Consider the following 12,649-nt stretch of genomic DNA (forward strand, 5'->3'; position numbering starts at 1 on the left):
TAAAATTTTGTATTACTTTTGAAAGTTGAGTGCATCTTTAACCGTTAATTTTTTCATGATTTAATGATCGGATCTAAACCAAATTACGAGACGACCCTTAAGGTACCATCTTTCCGGTAAAACAAATAATTATTGGAATCGGTTCACGCGGTGCAAAGTTATGCGGTGGAATAAATAAAAGAAGTAAAAATACTCCGAAGAATTGATAACCTCCCCTTTTTTGAAGCCGGTTAAAAATGTCTGAGTTCTTTGTAAATTTTATGTAAATAAAATGCAATTGATGATACTTTAAAAAGTTTATTTATTTATTTCATACTGTAAATAAAACTTTCATAAATGTATTTTAAAGAGCGAATTTTCAGTATTTGCTGATGATATATATTTAGAAGTATAAACCCTTTCCCCCCAAAAATATATTCCTGCGTGCGCCCCTGGCAATTAGTATTTATTATTTGTAAAAAATATACTTTTACTTTCAAAATGCTTGTAATTTTAAACATTTCATGTGTGTATTTTAAACAACTCATGTTCAAAATCAAATCTTGAACATCTTGTGCGTATACTTGAACAGATTCTGGTTGAAAAATAAACGCTTTTCAGTAGTAGTTTTACATGCACTTTTTAGAGTGTAGATAACAATATAATAATATGCATTAATAATTCCTTTTTCCCCTATTTTTATCATTAAATGCAAATGCAAGCGGATGAGAAAAGATACATGTAGACAGCTGATTGCCAAAGCGGGCAAAAGTTGAGAGTTGCCCAAGATTTTGCTTCGTTTTGCTTTGCTTTGCTTCAAACGTTTTTTATGTGAGCATACTCATGCATATGCCTACATCGATCTTATATGTCAAAGCAAAGAACTATCAAGCAAAGCGAAGAAAGTTGTATGTGAATCAGCCTTTAAAGTTTCCGCTAAATTCTTATTTTTTTTAATTTACGCATATAAAGGGAGGTAGCCAGTTTCCTCTCGTAATGTGAGCAGAATTAAACACTGTCTGTTTACTTTTACATACCAAATTTGTCACGTTGAGAAAAATTACACACAAAGTGTTTAAAATTGAGTAAATATGAGTACTTACAATTTACTATTTGTAAAAAATATGTTTTTACTTTCAAACTTTTTGTAATTTTAAACATTTAATGTTGTTTGATTTATTTAAGTATATAATGTAATTTTTATTAAAGTAAACTTCAAGTCGGAATACTTTACAGCCACGAATTCCACTATCGTAAAGCTTATTCAGTTCAGTCCTTCAACTGAAAACTACTACTCGGGATCAATTGTGTGACATATATATGTAGCTAACATACAAACCGAGCGACAAGCCAATCCGTTTACACATGTGTATGCGGCTGTGAGATCGGACGTGTTTTTTGTCAGCTCCGATTTATCAGCGAAAATCTGATAATAATCACTGGTGTCGGATCTGAGGGGATCCGTTTCCCCCGTGTGCGAAAAATCGGATTGCGACTGCCCAATCGGTGATAGTGACACTAAAGGTAGAGGCAACTTATACAAAAATTTTATTTGCTATTTTTCCCAACAGCTGGCGAAAATAGCACAATTAAAAAGAAAAAGTGCACACTTACTTAAAAAACGGCACACAAAATGTCTCCCACAGGGAGAATCGTGCAAGCAAGTAAAATAGTGAATACGTTGTTGTATTGCCAAAAGAGGAAAGATAGTGTAGACTACGGGACAGAAGTGTTTCCTATTCCTTATCTGGCAAAATAATTGCGTGTTATGAGTGGAAGTTCATCTCAATGTGAGGATGAGTCGAACAGTGAACGCGGAACAAAAATGAGTGAAACTCCAGACGAGAACTTTTCTCCCTTCAAAAAAAGCTCCAAAATTGCGCGGTTGCCTACAAGGAAATCACAAACCGCTCAACAGGTTGGCCGGCAGGGAGCAAATGTTGGTATGGAGCCATGTCATCAGGTAGCAGCCAAAACGGTTAACGTCGAAGAAGATAGAAACGAGCTTTCAAGTGATGAGAAAAATATTGGGAGAGCACGCTTTCTCAGCGAGGGAGTGTATAGTACTACTCTCCGTCTCATGGGAGAAAAGCTAGATTTTTTGGTGTCGATGAAGCGTGGTAAATATCATTTACTCACTGCAGAAACAAGGAATAGACGAGAGCAGCACACAAAAAATAAAAAATAGAAGCAGGGCGACTCAGACGTTAGAAACGCATACAGCATTGGAACAAGGGGAGAGCAAAACTACGAAAAGACCGACGGCGATAACCAATAGCAAACTATCCGAGCGATCTAGTGTTGATACGATCCACAAAGAGTTGACCAATGAGGTACTGCCCCATAGTATAGAATCCAATTCTACACGCAAAGCCAAGTGTGAAAAATGGCGGAAGCAGGTCTCATGCAAATGCAACTAAAGGCAGAAATACTCAACCTAAGAGGATAAGAGCTAAGCCCGACGCATTCATAGTCGCCATAGTTCCTCCTAATAATTCGGAGCCCCGCACATAAGACATCATTACCAAAAAGATGGTTGTAATTCCTCCGAGAAGATCAATCTTTGTCTCTAGATTTGCTAAATATTATTCTTCGGGTCATATAAAGTCATACATATCGACTAAAATTAGAACTAAAGATCTATTTATACAATTTTAAATACGATCGCGATATTTCATCTTTTAAAATTGACGTAGCTTCCGAAGATTTTGATTCACTACTAAATAGTTCATTTTGGCCGACCGGGGCGTTTGTAATAAATAAATAAATAAATAATTCGGATTCAAAAAACTAACTCGCAAGTCTAATTTAAGTATTTACTATCAAAACGTTAGAGGCTTGAATACCAAATGAACTGACTTATATTTAAAAGGTTTTGACTGCAATTATAATATTATTTCCTTGACCGAAACATGGCTCAAATCTCAAATTTTTAATTCCGAAATTCTTCCGAATGAATATCAAATATACAGGAGTGACCGCGTGGGCAGAATCGGCGGTGGTGTTCTTTTTGCGGTGCATTCATCGATACCATCCGAGGAAGTTAGTGTTCCTGCCATTGAATATACCGAATTTAAATGTACACGTGTACAGGCTGGAAAGATTTACATATATTTAGCTCTTTGCTACATCCCTCCTAATTCTGCCGTATCAGTATATATGTAGCTAGTTTCTTTACTTGAGACCGTAAATGCAATGCTTACGGCATCCGATTCTATGATTGTTTTGGGCGATTTAAATCTGCCACACATTTCATGGAACATCATTGACACCGATGTTGTACCAGTTTCATCTAGAGATAGTTACAATGTATTTCTGGAGGAAATGGCGGAACTTTGCCTCAAACAAATAAATATATGTCCAAATAAGTTTGGAAAGGTCTTGGATCTCGTTTACGTTGATGATGTTCCGAAGGCCTCTATTAATCGGTGTGATCCCCTAGTTTTGGCAGAGGATGCATACCATCCCTCTTTTGAGTTAAGCTACGAAATCATAAATGAAATACATAATAATAAGTCAAGTTCAAGTACTAGATATGTTTTTGCGAAAGCAAATTTCAGGAAAATTAACAAAGAACTTTCAAAGTTATCTTGGCCAATATATAGAGATGACGTGGAGCGTAGCGTTGAGCACTTTAATGATACTGTTTTCAATTTGTTTCGAAAGTATGTGCCAATACGTAATATTGTTCATGAAGAACCAATACAATTATGGTTCACTAAAGAGCTTAAAAAATTGAAAAATAAAAAGTCGCACTCTTTTAAACTGTATAAAAGAACGGGCTTACACAGTGATTACTTAAGGTACTCCGTTTTGCGGCATAGCTACTTTGCATTAAATAAGAAATGTTATAATTCATATTTATGTAAAATTAAGAAGAATTTAATTAACAATCCTAAATCATTTTATGGTTTCGTAAATTCAAAGCGTAAGGCACATGGTTTTCCGTCCGCTATGCATTATCGCAACACTGTATCTAGCGACAGCCAACTCATTGCCAACATGTTTGCTCGGTTCTTTAGGTCCAATTATTCTGTAGACTTCCCTATAAGTGGAGACTATCCGTACGAGCTTTGTCCAATCAACTCTGCTTATATTCCAGTAATATCTTCCGATGAAGTTTTACACCCTTTAAAAACCTTAAAAGCGTCATTTAGGCCTGGACCTGATCATATTCCGACCTGTTTTCTTAAAAACTGCGCTGAGAACATCTGCGAGCCTTTAACAACTCTATTCAATTTGTCACTTAAACATGGCGTTTTTCCGTCAGCCCGGAAGGAATCTTACATAATACCATTTTAGAAAAACGGCAGCAGGTCCTCTATAGAAAACTATCGAGGCAAAGCGAAGCTCTCCGCTATCCCCAAATTATTCGAAGCAATTATTGTTAATCAGCTGACATATTCTATATCTTCTTCAATTTCACAATCTCAACACGGGTTTTCTAAAGAAAAATCTACTATCACTAATTTATTAGAGTTTACAACTCAAGTCTCAAACGCTTTTAGAGAAAATGCTCATACCGTCGTAATATACACCGATTTCAGTAAAGCTTTTGGCAAAGTATGTCGCTCGTTACTCATCCGTAAACTCGACTTAATCGGCTTTCAGCACAATCTTCTTCAATGGATCTCATCTTACCTCTCTGATAGAACACAAAGAGTTATTGTTAATAATTGTTCTTCCAACATCATTAAAGTTTCTTCAGGAGTTCCTCAGGGAAGCCACCTTGGTCCGATTCTGTTCCTGATATTCATTAATGATATTTCTTCTATAATAAAACATTCAAAAATTTTAATGTATGCCGATGATGTGAAACCTTTTAAAACATTGTCCTCTATCGAAGAAAGGTCATTACAAGCGGATCTGAGCAACGTGGTTATTTGGTGTAATGCAAACTATATGCCACTAAACCTTCAAAAATGTAAAGTTATGTGTTTCTCTCGGAGGGCTGTTCAACCAGCTGTTTATTCAATATCAAATTATAATCTGGAGCAGGTATCCAATTTTGTCGATCTTGGTATCACAATGGATTCCAAACTCAATTTCAACCATCATATTAATGTTACAGTCAATAAAGCCAAAGGTGTTTTTGCATTTGTAAAGCGATGGTCAAAATAGTTCAAAGATCCTTATGTTAGAAAAGCTCTTTTCACCACTTTAGTTAGACCTATACTGGAATACGGAATCCCCGCTACCAAGTTCATTCAGAGAGGATTGAATCAATTCAAAAACAATGCTTGCTTTTTGCGTTGCGTGACTTTAACTGGGATTCAGATTACAATCTCCCCCCTTACACAAGTCGTCTAAAGCTCATAAATTTGCCTACACTCGCAAGTCGTAGAGAAATGCTAGGTATAATATTTATCGTAAAACTAATGACAGGCTTGATTAATAGCCCGGCCCTCCTGGCTGAGGTCAATTTTAATGTCCCCTCTCGAGTGTCAAGACACTTTCGACCTCTGTTTTTGAAGCCATGCAAAACTAATTTTGAACTAAACGAATCATTCCGTTGTTTATGTCAAGATTTTAACTCTCATTCCAGCACGTTTGATATATCGGACTCGATTTTTACTATAAAGAAAACTATCATTTCCACTCTCAATAATTGAAATACTATCTTTAGCATATCCCATCAGCTGATGAATTTGATTCTGTAGATGGATTGTTCTAGATCTCGACACTTAACAAACTCCTGTTTCTACTAATCGGCACCAAAAAACTAAAAAAAAGGTTCCGTACGTCATGCGAACTGCGCCTCTCGTGTCGGTTGGGCGGGAATGGAGGGTAATAAGCCGTTGGGATTAATTAATTAATTAAAATAGTTGACGTGTCTTACGCGGATATCCTTACGGAAATAAAATCGGATGAAACCTTAAAAGATGTGGATAAAAAATTCACACGCATCCGCAAAACCCTCAAAGGGGAAATGTTGCTGGAGTTGGCAACTAAAGAGGGAGGAAAAAACGCGCGATATCTGGGACTGATAGATAAAGTAATTGACGAAAAGGCGGAAGTTAAAGCCATTTCACAAGCAATTACAATTGATTGCAAGGACTTAGATGAAGTCACGACTAGAGAAGACATTACCCAAGCCTTGAAGGAGCAACTGGATATAATAGTAGCACCGTCAGCAGTCAAAGGACTGCAAAAGCATACGGCAATACCAAGAAAGCAATGATTAGCCTTCCAGTAAATGTGGCAAACAAATTGTTAGAGCGAGGAAAGATAAGAGTCGGTTGGGTAATTTGCAGGCTTCGCCAGGAAATCAACCCAAAAATGTGCTTCCGATGCTTGGAATTCGGCCACTACGCAAAGGAGTGCAAAAGCTGCGATCGCTCTAACTTATGTAGAAGATGCGGGGCTGAAGCCCACACAGCAAAGTTATGCACAAAGGACCCAAATTGTCCATTATGCAAAAGTCATATATCTGAGCCTTATAAAACGCCAGCCACTGCTATGTAGGCGGCGGATAAACTCAATAGTGTTGCAATTTGGGCGTGCGGTGTATATCCATTTCCAAAAGTAAACCTACAGCCCGTAGAAGGCTTTGTATGGGTTCAAATGAATGGTGTTCACATCTGTAGCTGCTATGCTCCGCCAAGATTATCGCAGGCAGAGTTCGAACTCATGCTTACCAATATGGTAAGAACCGCTAGAGGTCGCCATCGTATCGTGATTGCTGGCGACTTTAATGCCTTGGCGGTGGAATGCGGCAGTAAGAAAACTAACTCTAGGGGAGCATCATTGCGAGGAGCATATTCCTCGCTTGGAATCGTATTAATGAACAAGAGAAATAGAAGCACTTTTAGGAAAGATCACAGGGAGTCAGTTATCGACATCACCTTTGTTAGCAGTTCGGTTGCCAACAATATGCCTTGGGACGTAAACGAACAGTACACGCATAGCGATCACCAGGCAGTAGTATACTCCATCCATGAAAGGACCAACATGGCAATGCTTACAGCCAGGAAAAAGAACTTAGGCTGGCAAACGGAAAGCCTAGATGTCCCCCTGTACAAATAAGTATTCAACGAACGCGAAATCATGAATACTGAAAATGCGGTGGAAGCATCGACTGGTCTTATCAACGCAGTGACGGAGTCCTGCGACGCAGCAATGATCAAAAGAAGGGGCTACTCGACTCACAAACAAGCTTACTGGTGGAATGATACCAAACGAGAACTGAGAGCTAAATGTCTTTACGCTAGGCGAAGCTCGCAGTATTGAGTTCCACAATTTAAGGCGCTGTCTACAAGATAAAATCCGCAGAAGCAAGAACGAGTCCTTCAAGCAGCTACTAAGCGATGCAGATGCAAATCCTTGGGGTGGGGCATATCATGTGGTGACTGCGCGAATAAGCCATTCGCCACAAGAAAACTGTCCAGATCTACTGAAAAGAGTAGTTACTGAGCTTTTTCCGAAAGAGGTTGAGCCTAGTGTAACTGTTTCATTCAAAATTAAAGACTGCGTTCAGAAAGTAACCATAGAAGAAGTCATGCAAATCAGCCAAGAGTGTGGCGTCAACAAGGCCTCGGGTCCGGACCAAGTTCCAAACAAGGTGTTGAGAGTGGCTATTAAAGAAAATCCTCAGGTATTTGCACACAGTATGAACATGTGTTTAGAACAGGGTATATTTCCCAATGCACGGAAAGTTCAAAAGTTAATACCTTTTCCCGAAGAAAGGCAAGCCGCCAGGCGAACTCAGTTCATATCGCCCTATCTGCCTATTGGATACCATGGGAAAACTGCTAGAGAAGGTAATCTCAGCACGATTAACTTCCTTCACAGAAAGTGAAACTCGTTTTTCTCCAAACCAATTTGGTTTCCGAAAAAACCGATCAACACTGGATGCGATCGATTTGGTGGTTTAAACAGCTCAACAAGCAATTAAGTGAAGTAGATGGAAAGGAGGAGCAAAGCGATACTGTGGCATTATCACGCTAGACATCAGGAACGCGTTCAACACCGCCAGTTGGAGTCAAATTATCCTAGCTCTCGAAAACATGGCCGTTCCACTCTACATTTTGAACGTCATACGAAGCTATCTCTCGAGTCGTATACTTACGTATAACACTAAAATTGGCGAAAATCAAATAGCAGTGACCGCTGGCGTTACTCAAGGCTCTGTCCTAGGCCCGATACTATGGAACGTTATGTACAACGGAGCAGGAGAGAAACTTGTAGGCTTTGCGGATGACTTGGCCCTTACTGCAAGCAAGCAAATGTTTACATCGAAAGTATTCGACAGTGGATGTCAAAGGTTGGACTTACGCTAGCAGAGGAAAAACGGAACAGGTTAAGCTATCGAGAACATGTGGAATATGCTTCACATAAGGCATCGAAAACAAGCAGTTCATTAGCCAGAATGCTCCCTAATGTCGGGCGGTCCCGTAAGTAGCAAAAGGCTTCTGGTATCGAACGTGGTGCATTCAACTCCGCTATACGCAGCTCCGATATGGGTACACTCGCTGAAAATAAAGGTGTACAATCGGATGATTGCATCCGTATACAAGCTCAGTGCATTAAGAGTCATCAGCGCTTTTAAAACAACCTGCGACGATGCAGAACATGTTATTGCAGGTATGATCCCCATTGACATTCTCGTGGATGAAGCGAAGAGGATATGGACACGAAGAAGGATGGAAGGAAAAAGGAGAGAAAGAGAACAATCAGCAAATTATGGAGTCCGAAAAAACTGCCTCTATACAGATCTGGCAGGAGCACTGGGATGCATCAACGAAGGGAAGATGGAACCACACCATAATTCCGAACATCGCCATGTGGTTGCAAAGGAAGCACGGAGAAGTAAACTTCTATTTAACGCAATTCCTGAGCGGACATGGGGGTTATAGAAGCTACCCTCACAGATTTGGCCACGTCGACAGCAATTCGTGCCCAGTATGCGACGTTCAGGAGGACCGAATGGGCATGCGTTCTTCGAATGTTCACGCTTTGAATATGAAAGGAGCAGGCTAAACATAGTGGCAGGAAAAAATTTAAGCCGAATAACATTGTAGATGCAATGATAATATCCGAAACGGTGTGGAATGCAGTATGCGATTCAGTTGTAAACATTCAACGACAGCCGCGTCACTTCGAGGCTAGGAGACAAGCTGAAGATGGACATCGAGTCAGCAACAGTAGCGGCGACTAAATCGCTCTCCCACCCTGCGATGTAATACTCGACGGCAGTCCCACGGGGTGAGGAAACATGAACAGGCTTGTCCTGGTTTCGTGGGGCCACTTGATGATAGCTTGCTACCACAACGTCCACAAAAAAAAAACAACGACTGCCAGCGAATCAAAAAGCTACCACGAAGAGTATGCACACAGCGTAGACAGCGATGACAAGTGCACTCTCGTCATATATGTTTATTGGGGTTGATGTGCAGTTGAAGCCTCTGGGTTGCATTTCTCTTTAACATTCTGCCCACCTCGTCCATATTGTGCGACGGCAAGTTAAGGGGAGAACCGGCCACCGTGTGAATCAATGTCAGGATCGATTGGAAAGGCGACCAGCTTCGAAACGGATCGCTTCAGTGTTGACGTTGCAGTGCGTATAGTGGCCACCCTCACAACTCCATCATTTCCTGGGTGTATGTCCACGACCCGACCGAGGGGTCACTGCAAAGGGGGCGCGCGTTCATCGCGAAGTTAAACTAAATCGGCAATTTTCAAGTTCTGGTGGGTCTGTTTCCACTTGTATCTCATTTGTAAATGTGGGATATATTCACTGCTCCAACGTTTCCAAACATCCTGCTGTTTTTGCTGCAACAGTTTCCAATGCTTGAATCGATTGGTGCTGACTTCGAATAGGTTGGGTTCCGGTATTGGGATAAGTGGACCGCCCCAAATTGGCCGGGAGTGAGCGCAGTTAAGTCACTTGGGTCATCCGTCAAGGCACTCAATGGCCTTGAGTTTAGCGCTGCACCCACTTGCTTGAGTACCGTGAAAAACTCTTCAAGAGTTAGTGTTGCAAGCCCGATGAAGCGTTTTAAATGCCCCTTTTATGCCAGCTTACCATATGTCGACGAAATTTGGAGAGCCTAGCGCTATTAAATGCCAGATAATATCCCTGACTGCTACAAATCCAGCTGCCGCTTCCAACTGCTGTTTGCAGGCTGCAATGTCAGCCTTTAATTCTGCATTCGCACCCACAAATGTAGTAGCACAATCGCTGTATATATGAGAGCTGTATCCTCTATGTGCGAAAAACTGCCTCAGCGCAGCCAGGAAGGCATAAGTGCCTACGTCGCTGACGAGTTCTAAGTGAACAGCGCGAGTAACAAAACAGACAAATACTGCCATGTACCCTTTATAGCTCCGATAACCTCTACCTTTTGTAGTGCGAATATAGTAAGTTCCACCGTAGTCGATACCGCAATAATCCAACGGCCTAGCAGGATTGCAGCGATGTGGGGAAAGGTTTCCCATTAGTTGCATGAGTGTTGTGGAGTTTTGCCTGAAGCATTTTACACATCTATGAATATATTGCTTAACAGCTGGCCGAGCTTTGATAATCGAATAACGCTGTCTTAAAAAGTTTAGAGTCGCCTGAGTACCTCTGTTCAAATAAATAGTTCATACCAAAACAACATATACATACACACACACACACATACATATGTATTTACAATTAGTTAAGGAAACAGAATTAGAACTTGTATATAAAAGGAAAATCTATATAGATGCATTCCATTTCCAGACAACCGGTCAGGTACGAGCGTGATTTTTAATTTCGACCAAACTCAAATACATTGTTTGTTGGTCCAAATAATGACACACGTATTTTTTCTTTTGGCTCGGAAAAATTTTTCGGCCGAATTAAACGCGATTTTGTTTTTCAAGCAAAAGCGAAATACAACATCACATTTTCCCGCTTTTTATAATCGAAACTGTATGGTGGAAAGTGTGTTCTAATATCTATTTGATACACAAAAAATGATCACGGCTGCACTTTTTGCTGATATATTACATACATATGTTCCATTTAGTTAAACAATATAAGAATATTGTAGTATGTACCACAAAAACGTATATTTTCTATAAAAAATCATAACTCAGAAAAAAAAATCTTCGCTATTAGAGATTTGGATTGATTGTAGTTGAAAGTGTCTCTTTCCCGGTAAAAAAGTTTGAGAGAAAAAAAAATACACTTTTTGAGAAATTAAATTAAAAAAAAAAAATTGCACTTTTTGTTTATTGTTAAATAAAAAATTTTAAATAATGAGAATCAATAATTATATCATTCTATCTTAAAGTGACAAGAATTACTAACATTTGAGTAAAAACATTGTTGGAATCTATTAAATTTTGACACAGTTATGGGCATTTAAAAAACAAATTCTCACTGTCAATTCGAATAATCGATTTTTGCCTGAAAAACAAAATCGCGTTTAATTCGGCCGAAAAATTTTTCCGAGCCAAAAGAAAAAATACGTGTCTCATTATTTGGACCAANATATATTAATACGCTAACATAAATTTTGTCTCCGTTCGTTTGGCGATTCTACCGAACCGATTTTAAAACCAAGAACACCGTTGGAAAGGCATTTTTCCGTAGATGAGCAGAATTTTTATGGTTTCATAATTGGTTGAAAATTATGGCCAAAACCGTCGTTTAAACATTTTCAAATTGTGTATAGATGTTGCTGCAACATGTTCAATTTGACATGTTTCGCCTGTTGTTTCACTACACATTTGAAATTAAGCTTTGAAATAAACATAATAGGAGCGTTCCTTATCTCCCAGAAATAGTCAGAAAAAGTCCGAAGTAGTCAGATTTAGTCCAAAAAGCGTTCCTTAACTCGGAAATGACAGCAAAAATGAGAGAGCAACAGTCAGTGAGAGCGACTCTCATCAGTCCGAAGTAGTCAGATTTAGTCAGAAGAATTTTTTCTGGCAAAATCCTGAAAAGTGTCAAACTCAACTGAATTTAAATTAACGGTAATTAAAGAATACGCAAAAAGTGATAATAATGTAAAAAGTAAAAAAAGTGAATTGAAATTGGAAGGAGGCAAAAAATAATTGATATAGTAAATGTTTATTGTGCTTGTGCTTGTGTGAATGTGTTTTGTACATACATTTCCATTCTTATTTGACGTTAGCTTTGTTGTTGCAATTCTTTGGACTAAAAATTTGGTTTTTTGCGTTCCTTTACTTTTCCTGTTATTCTCTTTTAGTGGGCGCATTTTGCTTACGCTCTGGCATTTTGACACTTTTCAGATTTTAGTCCAAAAAGATAAGGAAAGAACCTAATATGAAGATGAAGAAATAAATGATAAAGATGAAGCCAAAAAAAAAGAAGGCAGAAGTGAAGATAAAGGCGAAAATGGAGACAATGACAGATACATTAGAATTAGGGTAACTGAAAGGGTAAGAACATTTCTTGAATTTATGAAGTGAAACTTCTTTAGCGGCAGTTGGTTGGCTGGGAGTAAATTGTCAAATTAAAGGTGAATAATGCACATGGAAATGGTTCTCAGCGGTTNAAATTGTCAAATTCAAGGGGAATAATGCACATGGAAATGGTTCTCAGCGGTTTAGCGGTTTGAGAATAAAAACAAAAAACAAAAACAAAGATGCCGAGAGGTACAGGCAAAAACGACGATCAAAGTAAATTTAAACACTTTAAGGTAAAGGTGAAGAGGAATATGCAAAAATAAAG

General features: G+C 39.0%; 1 protein-coding gene and 1 long non-coding RNA gene across 5 annotated transcripts in view; one reads left to right on the forward strand and one right to left on the reverse strand.

Annotated features, from left to right (window-relative positions):
- Positions 1-10,591, reverse strand: part of LOC108382557 (synaptic vesicle 2-related protein) — a 281,392-nt gene extending 270,801 nt beyond the window's left edge. For all 4 annotated transcript variants that reach the window (XM_017638936.1, XM_017638929.1, XM_017638924.1 and 1 more), the window contains exons 1-2: positions 10,579-10,591; positions 4,380-4,390 (exon numbers count right to left, since the gene is read on the reverse strand). The gene's annotated coding sequence lies outside the window, so the exon portion shown is untranslated. The remainder of the gene's footprint in view (positions 1-4,379; positions 4,391-10,578) is intronic.
- LOC108382635 (uncharacterized) lies at positions 4,354-12,300 on the forward strand. Its single transcript, XR_001849699.1, has 3 exons — positions 4,354-4,457; positions 5,713-5,721; positions 12,290-12,300. It is a non-coding gene; the product is annotated as an uncharacterized LOC108382635 (long non-coding RNA).
- Positions 12,301-12,649: the final 349 nt, after the last annotated feature.

The sequence above is a fragment of the Rhagoletis zephyria genome, unplaced genomic scaffold (genome assembly GCF_001687245.7).
Source record: "Rhagoletis zephyria isolate East Lansing unplaced genomic scaffold, Rhagoletis_zephyria_1.1 Rzeph_scaffold_00148, whole genome shotgun sequence".
Taxonomy (NCBI): Eukaryota; Metazoa; Arthropoda; class Insecta; order Diptera; family Tephritidae; genus Rhagoletis; species Rhagoletis zephyria.